The sequence below is a fragment of the Dipodomys spectabilis genome, unplaced genomic scaffold, assembly GCF_019054845.1.
Source record: "Dipodomys spectabilis isolate Male_0828 unplaced genomic scaffold, ASM1905484v1 ptg000105l, whole genome shotgun sequence".
NCBI classification, from domain to species: Eukaryota; Metazoa; Chordata; class Mammalia; order Rodentia; family Heteromyidae; genus Dipodomys; species Dipodomys spectabilis.
In genome coordinates this window covers 4,268,556-4,282,159 of record NW_024870782.1, presented here as the reverse complement: position 1 = coordinate 4,282,159, position 13,604 = coordinate 4,268,556, and the positions used below count along the sequence as shown (strand labels likewise).

At 39.7% G+C, this 13,604-nt stretch overlaps 1 pseudogene; it reads left to right on the top strand.

The window, feature by feature from the left end:
• Positions 1-11,285: 11,285 nt before the first annotated feature.
• On the top strand, positions 11,286-12,215 carry LOC122114059 (annotated as a pseudogene).
• Positions 12,216-13,604: the final 1,389 nt, after the last annotated feature.

Sequence of the window (13,604 nt, the reverse complement as noted above, 5' to 3'; positions counted from 1 at the left end):
CTTAACCTTCCATATATAGTATGCTTAGAGGCTACTCAGAGGCTGGTGATTCAAGCCATTTAGGGGGTTAATCAATGCACTGTGATGACCCTCCCCTTCAAAAGGAATGTAAAATATGAAATTATCAACGGAACTAAATTATTGATTTTTAAGAATTAGGGCCAAACTTTGCAAGGCAGGTTTGAATGGGAACAAGTAGCTCTGAGGAAAGGACAAGGCCTTTTTACTCCTTCTGCCCCTTGTAGTATAACTGGCCTGTTTGCCCCTGGCTGCCCCTTCTACTGTAAACACCTGGCCCTGAAACCAGGAACTGTCCATTGCTTTAGTTCAAAAAATTGCTAGCGGGGTATTTATGGTTATAATTGTTTCAGGAATGTTTGTGATTTATGTGCTTGCAAAATAACTGCTAAGTTCTGCTTCTGTACCCCAGCTTGCTTGTATCTGCTCTAAAAGAATGCATTTTTTGCCTTTATAAACACTGAACTAATTCAGTTCGAGGCTGCTCATTCCAGAGATGAGTTAGCCCTGGTCAGTGGGTCAATTGAATAAACTACACCTGTTTAGATACTGGTTAGCATCTGTGATTTGTCCAGGGGGTCAGTCCAGTTCATCAGGAGGTCCCAGAAAAATCCTATTCTCGCTCAGACAGGAGGACCCCTGTCATGACCTGACTCCTGTGTCAGGGGATAGTCCACATCGATGCAACCAGGGAAAGACCTCTGAGAGACGTTCCTCAGACCCAGGTGCCCTTGCTCTGTGGAGCCCCTGAAATAGACTCGTTTGTTCTACAGATATGTTACTGCCTGTCATCGTGGTGTAAAAAAAAGAATGAGTTAAGTTTTAAACTCCCCAAGAAAAGTCAGCAAGTTTTGGTGTTAGTAAAACTTGAAATTTAACTAACATTCCTCTTTAAAATAATGCAATAATCCTTTACACTTGTAATAAGTCAGATAACTTGATTACAATGTGAACAGCATAATGCATTAAAACACCAGATCTTTGGTTTTCTGTAATATCTGAGTTACTATTCACTGGCAAAAATTTCTTCCTATTGTCTGGCCTCAGTCCTTCCTCTGACTCCCCTTTTAACTGGGAAAAGAGTAGCCATAGGTACAAAAATGTGAAATCAGAAAACAAAACAAAATTATTGATAAAAGGAAAAAAAACCTCTTGGTAAAGAAATACCACAGACAAAGGCTGACCAGTATTCAGCTTTTGTCTCTTACCCATTCTTGCTAAAAAGCAAAAGAACATCGCTCCCTCACTCAAGTTTACCAAGCCGGCAGCTTTGCAGAAGGCTACTGACAGCTTTGAGGCTTCTCATCAGCTGCACTAAGTTGCTGTGTTAGTCAGGAGTTTATAATAAAAATAATTTCTGTAATAGTGTCAATAGCTTTGATAGTATTGATCATGTTGACCAAGTCAAGATTATGTTTTGCCTATGCTCCTGTGAGTCAAGGCTATGTTTTTGCTATGTTTTGCTTCTGTAAACTTGCTTGCTTGCCTCAGTAACAGTGCCTTAAGCCCACGAATTGAAGACCACCGCCTAGTGTTCCCACTACTAGTGGCCTATTGCAAATTATTACATATGATATTTACCATAATGAACAAATTAATTCAAAGGTCATATAACTGTAAGCAAAGAAAAATATGCCAAACCTGCCTTGCATGTTTCGTCTATGTAACTTTATGTAACCTACCCCTATAAAAAGGCACCCGACCCTTATCTCAAGGTTGTTCTCCTACTTTTCCGGTTGTTGGAAGTGGTCCTATGTGGTAGTAATAAAGTTCTTAGCACCTTTAACTGGATGTGTGGAGTCTTTTTTGGATCTGAGATATAATAGATGGAGATCCAGGATCCTAGGCCTTGAGCTCAGGGAATTTGGATTGGCATCCAGAAGGGCCCTTCCCTAGGGGATGGCCATAGAGAGAAGTTCCTAGCAGGAACTTAGGCCTCAAAAACCTCTAGCAGCAAGTTGAAAAGCCTGGCCAGTTGTAGTGGAAGAGGCAAAAGGGAGGCAGCACACGGCAGATCTCCCAGTCCTGGAGGAGATTAGGACTCCTCTCACCTCCTATGGAGGCAGATTCTGGTTCTTAACCTCAGTTGAGTTGTCTTAATAGTCTGACTGTTGGAGGTGCCTTCTGGTGCTGTTTGCTTATATCTGTCTGACCATTTGGTTTGTTTGTTTGGTCAACTGTCTGTGTCTGTTTTGCTTGTCATTTCTGTCTAAATGTCTGAGAACCACAAGCATGGGAGAAATGTCAGGATGAGGTGGAAAATTTCCTGTCAAACCTATGTCTCCAACTCCAGTCCCAGATGTTGGAGAAATCTCGTGATGAGGTGGAAGATCTCCTCTCAAACTTAGTGCTGACAAAATTCCAAGGGGAAGGCTTATTTGGCTCAAGCAGGAAAAGTAGGAAACAACTTCTGTTTAAGTTTATTCTGAAATCACCTGATTGTTTTCTTTTTACAGAAATGCATCAAACTTCTGTTTCCATACATTTTGGAAATGCTTTTAGATCACTTTTCTTATTTTCAGGGAAAAGCCAGGGCATTACTGTTTCCCAAGATCACTTCTGCACTCTCTCCTAAGTAGATTGGCCATCCCTTAAGGGAACTGACTGCAGGAGAGATACTTTAAGTTAACCCTTCTCTTCTAGGTTCAGAGAGTAATTTTGGGACTCCTGGTCACCAAAATCAGCTCCCCTTAACACCCAAACTCACAATTCTCTGAAAAAAACATAGTCCATATTCTGTGGGGGTTTTTTGTTGTCCATTTGGACATCTCTCGGGAAATAAAAGTTCCAGCTTTGCCTGGGGTCTGGTCACAGACGTGCTACATTTTGTCCCTCTGTTGGAACAGTCAAGAGTTGGGACATGCAAGTTTGCAGCACTTGTGTGGTCCCCTACAAGTTTTAGACTGCATCGCCCTGCAGAGAAGATGAGGGCATAGACAGCTGTGAGCCTCATTTGGATATTTGGCTGGTCTTAACAGTAAAAATAAGATTGTAACGTGCTCTTGTCTAAAAAAATTGGAGAAAAGACAGAGTCAGACCAGTTTCAGTTGACCATCACCCAGCCTTCCACCAACTGAAGTTATTCACAAGGCCAATTGGCAAAATGCCTTGCTCAACACCCAACCCCTGAGAAAATGAAGTTCAGCAATGGTACTTTGTTAACTAAGATTTAAGTTAAGATATTTTTATCTAAAAATTCTGGAAACTGTAAGACTGATTTTCATTTTTGTGTGCTTTATGGTGTGTGTGAGTATGTGAACGTGTTCAAGATGCAAATCGTCCACATGCTGTAAAAAATTTTTTGGATGAGGTTAAACTCTAAGGAAGGTCATCAGATTTGGATGCCAAATGTCTTAAATGGTTATTGTATTGTTTTAAAGAGGAAGAGGAACTTTAGTAAAAAGACTTTCTATGAATTCTTAAATTTGAAAATCAAAAAATCTGTATTTTTAAATTTGGTATTTTTATAATGCAAAGGCTGTTTACACTGTAATCTAATTATCTGGCATAACAAAAAGGCATTGACTACTTGGGATTTAGTCCCCTCTGCTAAAATTTGGGAATAAATATTAGAAATTTAAATATAAAGGTTTAACACTGTCAAAGACTTTACCTGTTCTGTCTAAAACTGTATTTCATTCAAGAACCAAGAGAAATGAAAAGGTCTCTGTTGCGATCTAAGTTTTTCCCTATCTTTAGAAGTGAGGGGTGAACAAGCAGAAGTGCAGCTCATCCGGTCATGCATGGTGGGACAGACCCTGGAGGGATTCCACATATGGTGGAAGAGGTAAAGCTGGCAGAAAGGCAGTTCATCTAACCCTAGAGAGTTGGATTGGGTGCATGACCATTCCTTAGGAGGGTCTGAGTGGCCTATCTTTGTCATGTCCCTTTTCCTTGCAGATAGACACTGGAAACATGATGGTAAAATGAGTGATGTGATTATGTGATTGGTATTGCTAAAACTGCCCCTAGGATGTATTATAATTGGAAAATGCTTACAAAGAGGGTTAAAAGTTTATCTGAATAAAGTGATTTGCTTTCAGTGATATTCTGCAATTGGATATAAAACAAGCAGCCAAGAGGCAATCAGTGGTACTTAGCCTCAAGATTTCAAGGGATTTTTTCAAAATGCAATAAAACTAATGTATAAAATGTTAAAGCATAGATGAATAAATGGCTTAAAAAACTAGGAATGGATTGGCTGGAAAGGTGGCTTAGTGGTAGAGTGCTTGCCTAGCATGCATGAAACCCTGAGTTTAATTTCTCCATACCACATATACAGAAAAAGCCAGAAGCAATGATGGGGCTCAAGTAGTAGAGCACTAGCCTAGACCGGAAGAAGCTCAAGGACCAGGACTAGCGAAAAACAAAAATAAAAATAGAAATGTGTTCCTGGACATAAATTTGAAAGTAAAATTGTTCTTAACATTTGCCTCTAAGTGCATAAAGGGAAAATTAGGATTACTAAAATAATTGCTTAATTGCAATTTCAGTTTGCTCTTATAGGTTTTTTGTAACAGTTCCCAGCAGACCCACAACAAGGAGTGAGGATTTTTAAAAGTTGGTCAGATATAACTTTTGGCCCATAATAAGATCCAGGTAAGACCATGTTTTAGAAAACTATTTCTAACGAGCACCTTTATTGCTTTTAATTGGAGTGAAGTGGCCTTTTGTAAGACTCATTGATCTACAAGCTGTAGTCTAAATCCAGCCAGGGTAGAGAAAGGTCCTGGTGAGACTGTCACCTCTAATCAGACTGCATAGTTCTGGAAAAGCAAGCAGAGTTGCTTTGGGGTTCAAAGTGGTAGAGTGCTAGCCTTGAGCTGCAGAGCTGAGGAACAGTATTCAGGACCTAGGGCTTCTCCTATTCCTGTAAAGTTTTCAGGGTGTCTGTTTTGACTCTGTGGTCTTTTTTCCATTTGAAGTTAATTGTGGTGCAGGATGATATATAAGGATCTAGCTTTAGTTTTCTAAAGGTGATTAACCAATTTTGCCAGCACCATTTACTGGAGGCTGTCTTTCTTCCATTCTAATTTTTTCGCAGCCCATCTCTTCTAATCTAGAGATTCCTGTTTAGATAAAGTTCAAAGACAGCATTACATCACCTAGAGGAGACTACATCATCCTGACCACCTTAGTTAGGGGGAAAGTGGACTGGACTCTTACCTGACTCCATTACCATAACTGCTTTCCAGTAAAAAACTGCTTTGGATCTGCCAAAAGTAAGACTTTGGTTGTGGGACATTCTTTCTGCGGGAAATGAATTTGAACCTTCTTTCCCAGGTTAGGCAGGGTAAGGTTTACTAAGTTCAAGCCCCCTGTCTATATGGATGCCATCCATAAGGAGCCAACTTTAACTGTTGGAGAGTCCTTAAATTACAAAGGAAACAGGCCAGGCAAAAGTTTGGATCTCTTACAGAAAAATCACTGATTTGGTTTCATGTATACAAGAATAAAAAGGGAATGAATGAAGTAAAGGGGCAAGTCTGGCAGGAGCCATATTGGCCACATGGACTGGCATCTTGTCTTCATCATGGGGGAAGGAAAGGCCTCTACCCTTCATCTGCTTCCAAGGTAGTGGGTATGCCCTGGAGGCAGAGACGGGCACTTGGCTGAAATGTTCACAGACAGACATGTTCACAGAGACACATGTGGCATGGTGTAATGGCAGCTGGTGTGGTCTGGCCCGGCCCTAAATAGTGTCTAAGCAGGGGACAGTTCCACAAGTTACTGAATCTGTCAGTCCAGTGCCTGGGACTGGTAATTTCTCCTGACTCCTGACTCATCTCCAGTCATCATGGCTTCCCAATTCATCTTTCCAGTGGAGCTGAATTGGCTTGTTGGTTGGTATTTTTTTTTGTTTTTTTTTTCTATTGTGAAAATATTGTACAGAAGGGTTACAATTACATGGGCAAGATAATGAGTACATTTCTTATCAAGCATTTTACCTCCTTCTTTGTTTCCCCTTCCCATCCTCCCCCTGCCCCCTACCCAGTCCTCCTCACCCCCCCACCATTTTGTTCTTTGTTTCCTCTCTGACCTGTTTCCTAACTGTGTTTTGTGTATTTGGGGGCGAAAGCCTTTTGTAACAATGGGTGGCCTGCAGCCTGCTAACTGTGTAATAAAGACTCCATTGTTCCATACCTAAATGTGGGTTATAGAGTGACTCACCATACAATATGGCTAATGAAGATCTTCCAGTCTGTAGGCTTTCTATTCATCTTGCTAGGTATGTCCTTTCCCGTGCAGAAGCTCTACAGTTTAATAGTCTAATTTATCCAATCTTTGATTCGTTGTGATTCTGGAACGGTATTAAGGAAGTTTAAACCTGTGGCAAGGAACCCTTGTGTTTGTCGTATTCTTCCCTGTAATATTTTCTGGGTATCTGCTTTTACCTTGAGGCTTTGATCCATTTGGAATTGATTCTGCTTTCAGGGCTGCATACAAAGATGTAATTTCAGTTTAGAAAGACAAGTTTTTAACAACAATGCAGATTTTGAGGCTGGGAGTGGTAGAGTGCTCGCCTTGCATGCATTCGATTCCTCAGCACCACATAAGCAGACAAAGCTGAATGTGGCACTGTGGCTCAAGTGGTAGAGCACTACTAGCCTTGAGCTGAAGAGCTGAGGGACAGCACCCAGGTCCAGAGTTCAGGCCCCATGACTGAAAAATGAAACAAAACAAAACACAGATTTCCTTTTCTAAAATCAACTGTTGGTTCAATTCTTGGTTTACATATTTTTTTCCGTAAAGTACAAGTTCTGAATGATCATAGTTTCTTTAGTTCTTGTGCTTTATCTCCTTTGGCATTTCCTTAATTTGATGGAAACTTGGTAACCATACGTACAAACTATCTTCACATTTTATTTCTTTTCTTCTTCATCTTCTTCTCCTCCTCCTCCTCCTCCTCCTCCTCCTCCTCCTCCTCCTCCTCCTCTTCCTTCTCCTCCTCCTTCTTCTCCTTCTTCTTTGTTGGTCATGAGGCCTCAACTCTGGGCCTGGGCACTGGCCATCAGCACTTCAGCTCGAAGCGAGAGCTCTACCACTGGAGCAACAGCCCCAGTTCCAGCCTTTTCTGCTTATGTGGGTGCTGACGAATCAAACCTAGGGCCTCATGAATTTGAGGCAAGCACTCTACTACTGAGCCACCTTCCAACCCTACAGTTTTATTTCTTAAAACTAGGTCCAAATCTCAACATCCTAAAGCAACTGTGATTTGAACACACAGATGGACCATCTCTTCTTCTAAGACAGGCCACATATCAGAATTGAGCTTATTAGGAAATGAAATCTCAGACTGAGAAGGTAAGACAAAGATAAGAAATCTTTGTAGATAGCCTTTGGCACTATTGCTATCTACAAATTCAATGTGATACCTACCAATACGCAAACTTCATTTTTTAATGAAATAGAAGAAGAAATCCAAGAATTCATATGGAACAATAAAAGACCCTTATAGCAAAAATAATCCTTAGTAGAAAGTAAGGAGGAATATTAATACCAAATTTCAAACTCTACTACAAATCTATAGTAATCGAAACAGCTGGGGACTGGCAAAAGAACTGACCCGAGGAAAAATGGAATAGAAGTGAAAACCTAGAAATGAGTCCCCACACCTACAGTCACTTCATCTTTGATAAGGGAGCTAAAAAAATAGAATGGAAAAAAGACAACCTCTTCAGTAAATAGTACTAGCAAAACTGGTTAAACACCTGTATAAAACTAATGCTAGATCCTTATATATCATACTGCACCAGAATCAACTCCAAATGGATCAAAGACCTTAAAGATATTACAGGAAAAAATAGGAGAAACTGTATACTCCACAGGCTGAAATTTTCTTAATAAGGATCCAGAAACACAATAAATCAAAGAAAGCTTGGACAAACGGGATTCAATGAAAATTCAGAGCTTCTGCATTGCAAAGGACATAGCAAGCAATATCAATAGAAAACGCATGAATTGGGAGAAAATCTTCACTAGCCATATAATGGACAAGGGCTTCATATCTAAAATAAACTTAGAACTCAAAAAATTAAATCCTTTAGTTTTGTACAAGTGATTAACCAATTTTTCCATCACCATTTACTGAAGAGGCTGTCTTTCTTCCATTCTAATTTTTAGCTCCCTTATCAAAGTTTAGATGGCCATAGGTTCATTTCTGGGTTTTCAATTCTATTCCATTGGTCCTGAGGTCTGTACTTGTGCCAGTACCAAGATGATTTGATTACTATGGCTTTGTAGTAGAGTTTGAAATTTGGTATTGATATTCCTCCAGCGCTTTTCTATTAAGGATCGTTCTTGCTATTCGGGGTCTTTTATTGCTCCATATGAATTTTTGGATTGCCTCTTCTATTTCCTTGAAGAATGAGGTTGGAATATTGACAGATGTCTTATTGAATTTGTAGATAGCCTTGGGAAGTATTGCCATTTTCACGATGTTGATCCTCCCAGTCCAGGAGCATGGGAGGTTTTTCCACTTTGAAAGTTCTGTTTTGATTTCCTGTTCCAGGTTTTTACTGTGAGAAAAGCAGAAACAGTCAGATAAGTTGATTTTAAGTGAAATGAGCCCCAAGATAAGGACTCAAATGGTTTATCTTTCTTGCTATGTTTCTAACATATTTATAAGAGGATTTTTTTGTTTCTTTCTATGTCCCTCCCCCACGGTATAACCCCTGTTTTCACTGTATTTGATGTTGGTATAATTTGGGGAGGGGAAGGGAAAAAATTGTTTAAATGGGGATACAGGAGGGCCCATTGCAACAATGAAAATGTACAAGATGCTACAGTGACAAACACACTTTACAAAATTGGGGAGGATTGGTGTTGGGGTTGGCGGGGCTGGGGGGAGGAGGTATTGTGGTTTGGGATGGTAAAGGGAAACAAAGGAGGAGGCAACAATGCTTGATAAGAAATGTACTCATTACATTGCTCATGTAATTGTAGCCCGTCTGTACGATATTTTCATGATACAAAAGTTATTAATAAAAAAATTGAATCGTCCAACAATAAATCCTCAAAGAAACAACCTCCTGGTTATCAAGAAGGCTAAAGAATTAAAGAGAGAGTTCTCTGAACAAAAAATACGAATGGCCAAAAGACACTTGAAGAAATGCTCAATTTCTCTAGCCATAAAAGAAATGCAAATCAATACAACATTGAGATTGCACCTCACCCCAGTTAGAATGGCTGTAATCAAGAAAACTAATAACAACAGATGCTGAAGGGGATGTGGCCCAAATGGAACCTTACTACATTGTTGGTAGGAATGTAAACTTGTTCAACCACTTTTGAAACAAAAGACTCCACATAGAACTCTCCGATAACCCAGCAATCCTACTTTTGGGCATCTACCCAAATGATCACAAACAAGACCATACTAATGCTACCAGCACAACTATGTTTATCGAAGCATTATTTACCATAGCTAAGGTAAAGAACCAGATGCTCCTAAGTAGATGAATGGATAAAGAAAATATTATCTATATCTATATCTATATCTATATCTATCTATCTATCTATCTATCTATCTATCTATCTATCTATCTATCTATCTATCTATCTATCTATCTATCTATCTATCTATCTATACCTACAATGGAATTCTATGCCTCCATCAGAAAGAATGACATAGGCCCATTTGTTGTGAAATGGTAAGACTTGGGAAAAAAATTAAGTGAATTAAACCAGGCCCAAAGAAACATGTCCCATTGTTTCCCTTATTTGCCATAACTAGTATAAGTTTTGGACAAGCAGAAAAGATCAAAAGCTATGTATATATGATCATATAAGATGATGTTTAGTGAAATGAACCCCGAGATAGTGACACAACTTGTTTTTCCTTTCTTGCTATTGTTTTTAATATATGTAAAATGTACTATGTGATTTTTATTGTTTCTCTACTGTGTCTTTCCTCCATGGTATAATCCCTGCTTTCACTGTATTTGACATGGGTGCCTGAATCTTGTGTATACATTTTTCTAATTTGGGGAATGGAAGGGAAATAACAAAATGCTGAAACAAGGATACAGATTGACCTATTTTAACAATAACATGTACAAGACACTATGTTGAAAATGAACTTTACAATTTGGGGGGTGGTGGGGGATTTGGGGAGGTGGGGAGTGAAGGGATGGTATGGGCAAAACAAAGGCAGAGGTAACAATGCTCTATAGGAAATGTATACATTACCTTACTCTTGTAACTGTAACCCCTCTGTATACTATTTTTAACAATAAAAATATAAAAAATGCCTGAGTAACATTAATTTCATTATGTTACCCAACCTATATACATACGTGCAAATAATTTGGAGAAGGATAAGACCCAGTTGATACAGAATAGGGGTAAAGTAACACTTTGTCGTCCTTCCTCTGAATTTCACTAAATTCAGTGCCTTTCAATAAATTCAGAGCTATGACAAAAATTCCTGTATTTTAAGGAGGGATCCCAGAAACCATGAGTGAGCAAGTAGGAAGAAATGAAACTAGAAAAGTGGAAAGCCTACACAAGAGTACATTTCCAAAATGATCATCACTGGGAACACATGGGAACTGGTTCTACTGGGAATTTCTAAGGATCCACAGAAAATGTAACTTAAAAATATCCGATTGTCAAAATATAGGAATATATATCCACATGTCCAAAAGCTAAAGATGGCAGATCATTTTCCACAGTGCCCAATTCAGTGTTTCTGCATCACCAGCTATGTTGACTTGTCAGCATTTTGTCAGTGCTTATATTTCAGAAAGGGATATTGGAAAGCAATGGAAGAAGGAGCGTGGGCCAAGAACTGAGAATCTCCTGGGTACAGATTCTGAACTTTGGAGGTTGCTATTTTCAGTGCCCCCACCCCCCGATGATACTTAGCCATTCACATAAAGTCACAACAGGGTTGAAAATGGTTCAGAACAAGCATCTGCATAGGAGTTCATAAAGAGCTCCATTGACATGACCAAAATAGACCCCTGTCCTCAATGCCTGGCCAAATTCTCAGACTAAAAGATGCTTCCTTTGTTAAATATTGTAGCATATCCTGCCATTACAAATAGCAGAGCTCTGGAGCTTGGGCGAATGGAGGAGACACAGGAGCAGGCAGTGGAGCATTGCAGAGAGCCAGGGTGAGGGGGCGGAATTAGGGGCAGTGCCCAGCCCACCAGGGCCCCCAGAAGTACCAGGGGAACCGGTGGCAGTGTGTGCATGTGGCCTGTGGGCAGATGTGGTGCAGGAGTAGCATGGAGCAGTAGCCCATTTGGGCATGTGGCATCATGGACATGAATGTGTTCACCAAGAATCTGGACCAGGGGATTGAACAGCTGAATGAGTGCAAGCAGCTAACCGAGTCCCAGGTCAAGAGTCCCTGTGAAAAGACTAAAGAAATCCTTACAAAAGAATCCCATTTATAAGAGGTTCCATGTACAGTCATTTCTGTGGAGATGTGCATGAGCAATTTCAGTCTCATGGAACTGTTTAGAGTTGGTGGAAAAATCACCAGATACAAATTACTTGTTTATGTTGACAAAGGGTATTATTTACTTGAAACAGTCACACTGCTTGTAGTTCTGAAGGTACATTACCATGAATGGTTCACCATTCTTTGAGGAAATCATAAGAGCACACAACTGTATGATTTCTATGATGAGTGTTTAGGGAAATATGGAAATGCAAATGTTTGGAAATACTTTACAGATCTTTTTGGCTCTTCATCTCACTGCCTTGGTGGATGGGCATTCCTTATGTCTACATGGTGTTCTCTCACCATTCATAGAAACACTGGATCACATCAGAGCACTTGATCTCCAGGAAGTTCCCCTTCAGGGTCTGTGACTTGCTGTGGTCAGATCCAGATGATGGTAGTGGTTGGGGTATATTTCCCTGAGGAGCTGGTTTCACCTTTGGGCAGGATATTTCTGAGACATTTAATCATGCCAATAAATGGTCTGACATTGGTGTGGCATAAGTTGGTGATGGAGAGATAAAACTGGTGCCATGACCAGAATGTAGTAACAAATTTCAGTGCTACTAACTATTGTTATCTTTGTGGTAACCAATTTGCAATCATGAAACTTAATGGCACTCTAAAATATTCTTTCTTCAAATTTGACCCAGCACTTTCTAGAGGTGAGCTACATATGATATGTCATACCCCAGATTACTTCCATGGTATCTCAAGTTTCAGAGTGCACATCTATGTTTAGAGACATGCTCCCAGCAACAGAACCAGATCCCACAGCTGAATCCATAGTCTGAACATCCTCTTCCTCATTTTCTCAAGCAAGGATTTTTTGGAGATATTTCATGTTTGATTTTTCTTGTTCTTTAAGGTGAACTATTGGATGTTAAGTAAGATGCTCAACTTTCTCAGATCTTTCTTTTTTTCCAACAAGGTCTTGGATTTGGTAATATAGTCAGGAATTTGAACAAGCCTAAAGCAAATTTTCTTACTCTTTTCTGATAAACTATTTGCTTTCTTCTTTTGACCACCTCAATCCATGTTGTTATGTTGATCGTCAACACACTCACGGCTCCAGTTGGGTAAATCCTGATTGTTCATACTTTCTTCAAAAGGAATTCCTTCTGTGGTCATGCTGGCTTTCACAAATAACTTTCCTCAGAAGCTAGTTTTTTCCACTCAGGAACACCGCCTTTCTGGTAAACGCTTCAAATTTGTTGTGTGCTGTAAAGGAGACCCATGCAGTGATGGGGAGGACCCAAAACCAGCAGAAGCTCTTCTTCAGAGAGTGCAGCAGAGTAGCCCACAACTTATCTGCTGACACTTGGAGTTCAAAAGCCATCTTTCCTACCTTAGCAGCTTGGTGTCAACCAGTGCAGCCAATGCCATTTTGGGAACTCATCCTGGTGGGGTCGTACATAATTTTTTTTGTGTGTGAAAATATAGTACAGACGGGTTACTATTTCATGGGCAAGATAATGAATACAGTTCTTATCAAGCATTGTAGCCTCCTACTTTGTTTTCCCTTCCCATCTTTTCCATACTACCCCCACATCTCCACTCAATTCTCCTCCCCCGCACCAAAGTTGTAAAGTTCTTTTTCGACATAACGACATGTATATCTCATTGTTGCAATGGATCCACCTGTATCCCTATTTAAACGAATTGTTTTTTCCCTTCCCCTCCACAAATTATACCGACATCAAATACAGTGAAAACAGGGGTTATACCATGGGGTGGGACATTAAAGCAACAAAGAAATTATCTTATAAATATGTTAGAAACAATCACATGAAAGAAAAAAACATTTGAATATATACGTTAGGGTTCATTTCCCTATCATCAACTTATCTGATCTTTTCTGCTTGACTCAGACATAATATAGTTCTTGCAAATAAGGGAAATCATGGGACCTAAGATTCTTTGGGCCTGGCTTACTTCACTTAATATATTTTTTTCCAAATTTTTCCATTTCCTAACAAATGGGGCAATATCAATCATTCTGATGGAGGCATAGAATTCCATTGTGTATATATACCACATTTTCTTGATCCATTCATCAACTCAACTGAGGGGTATCTGGGTTGGTTCCATATCTTAGTTATGATAAATAATGCTGCAATAAACATAGTCG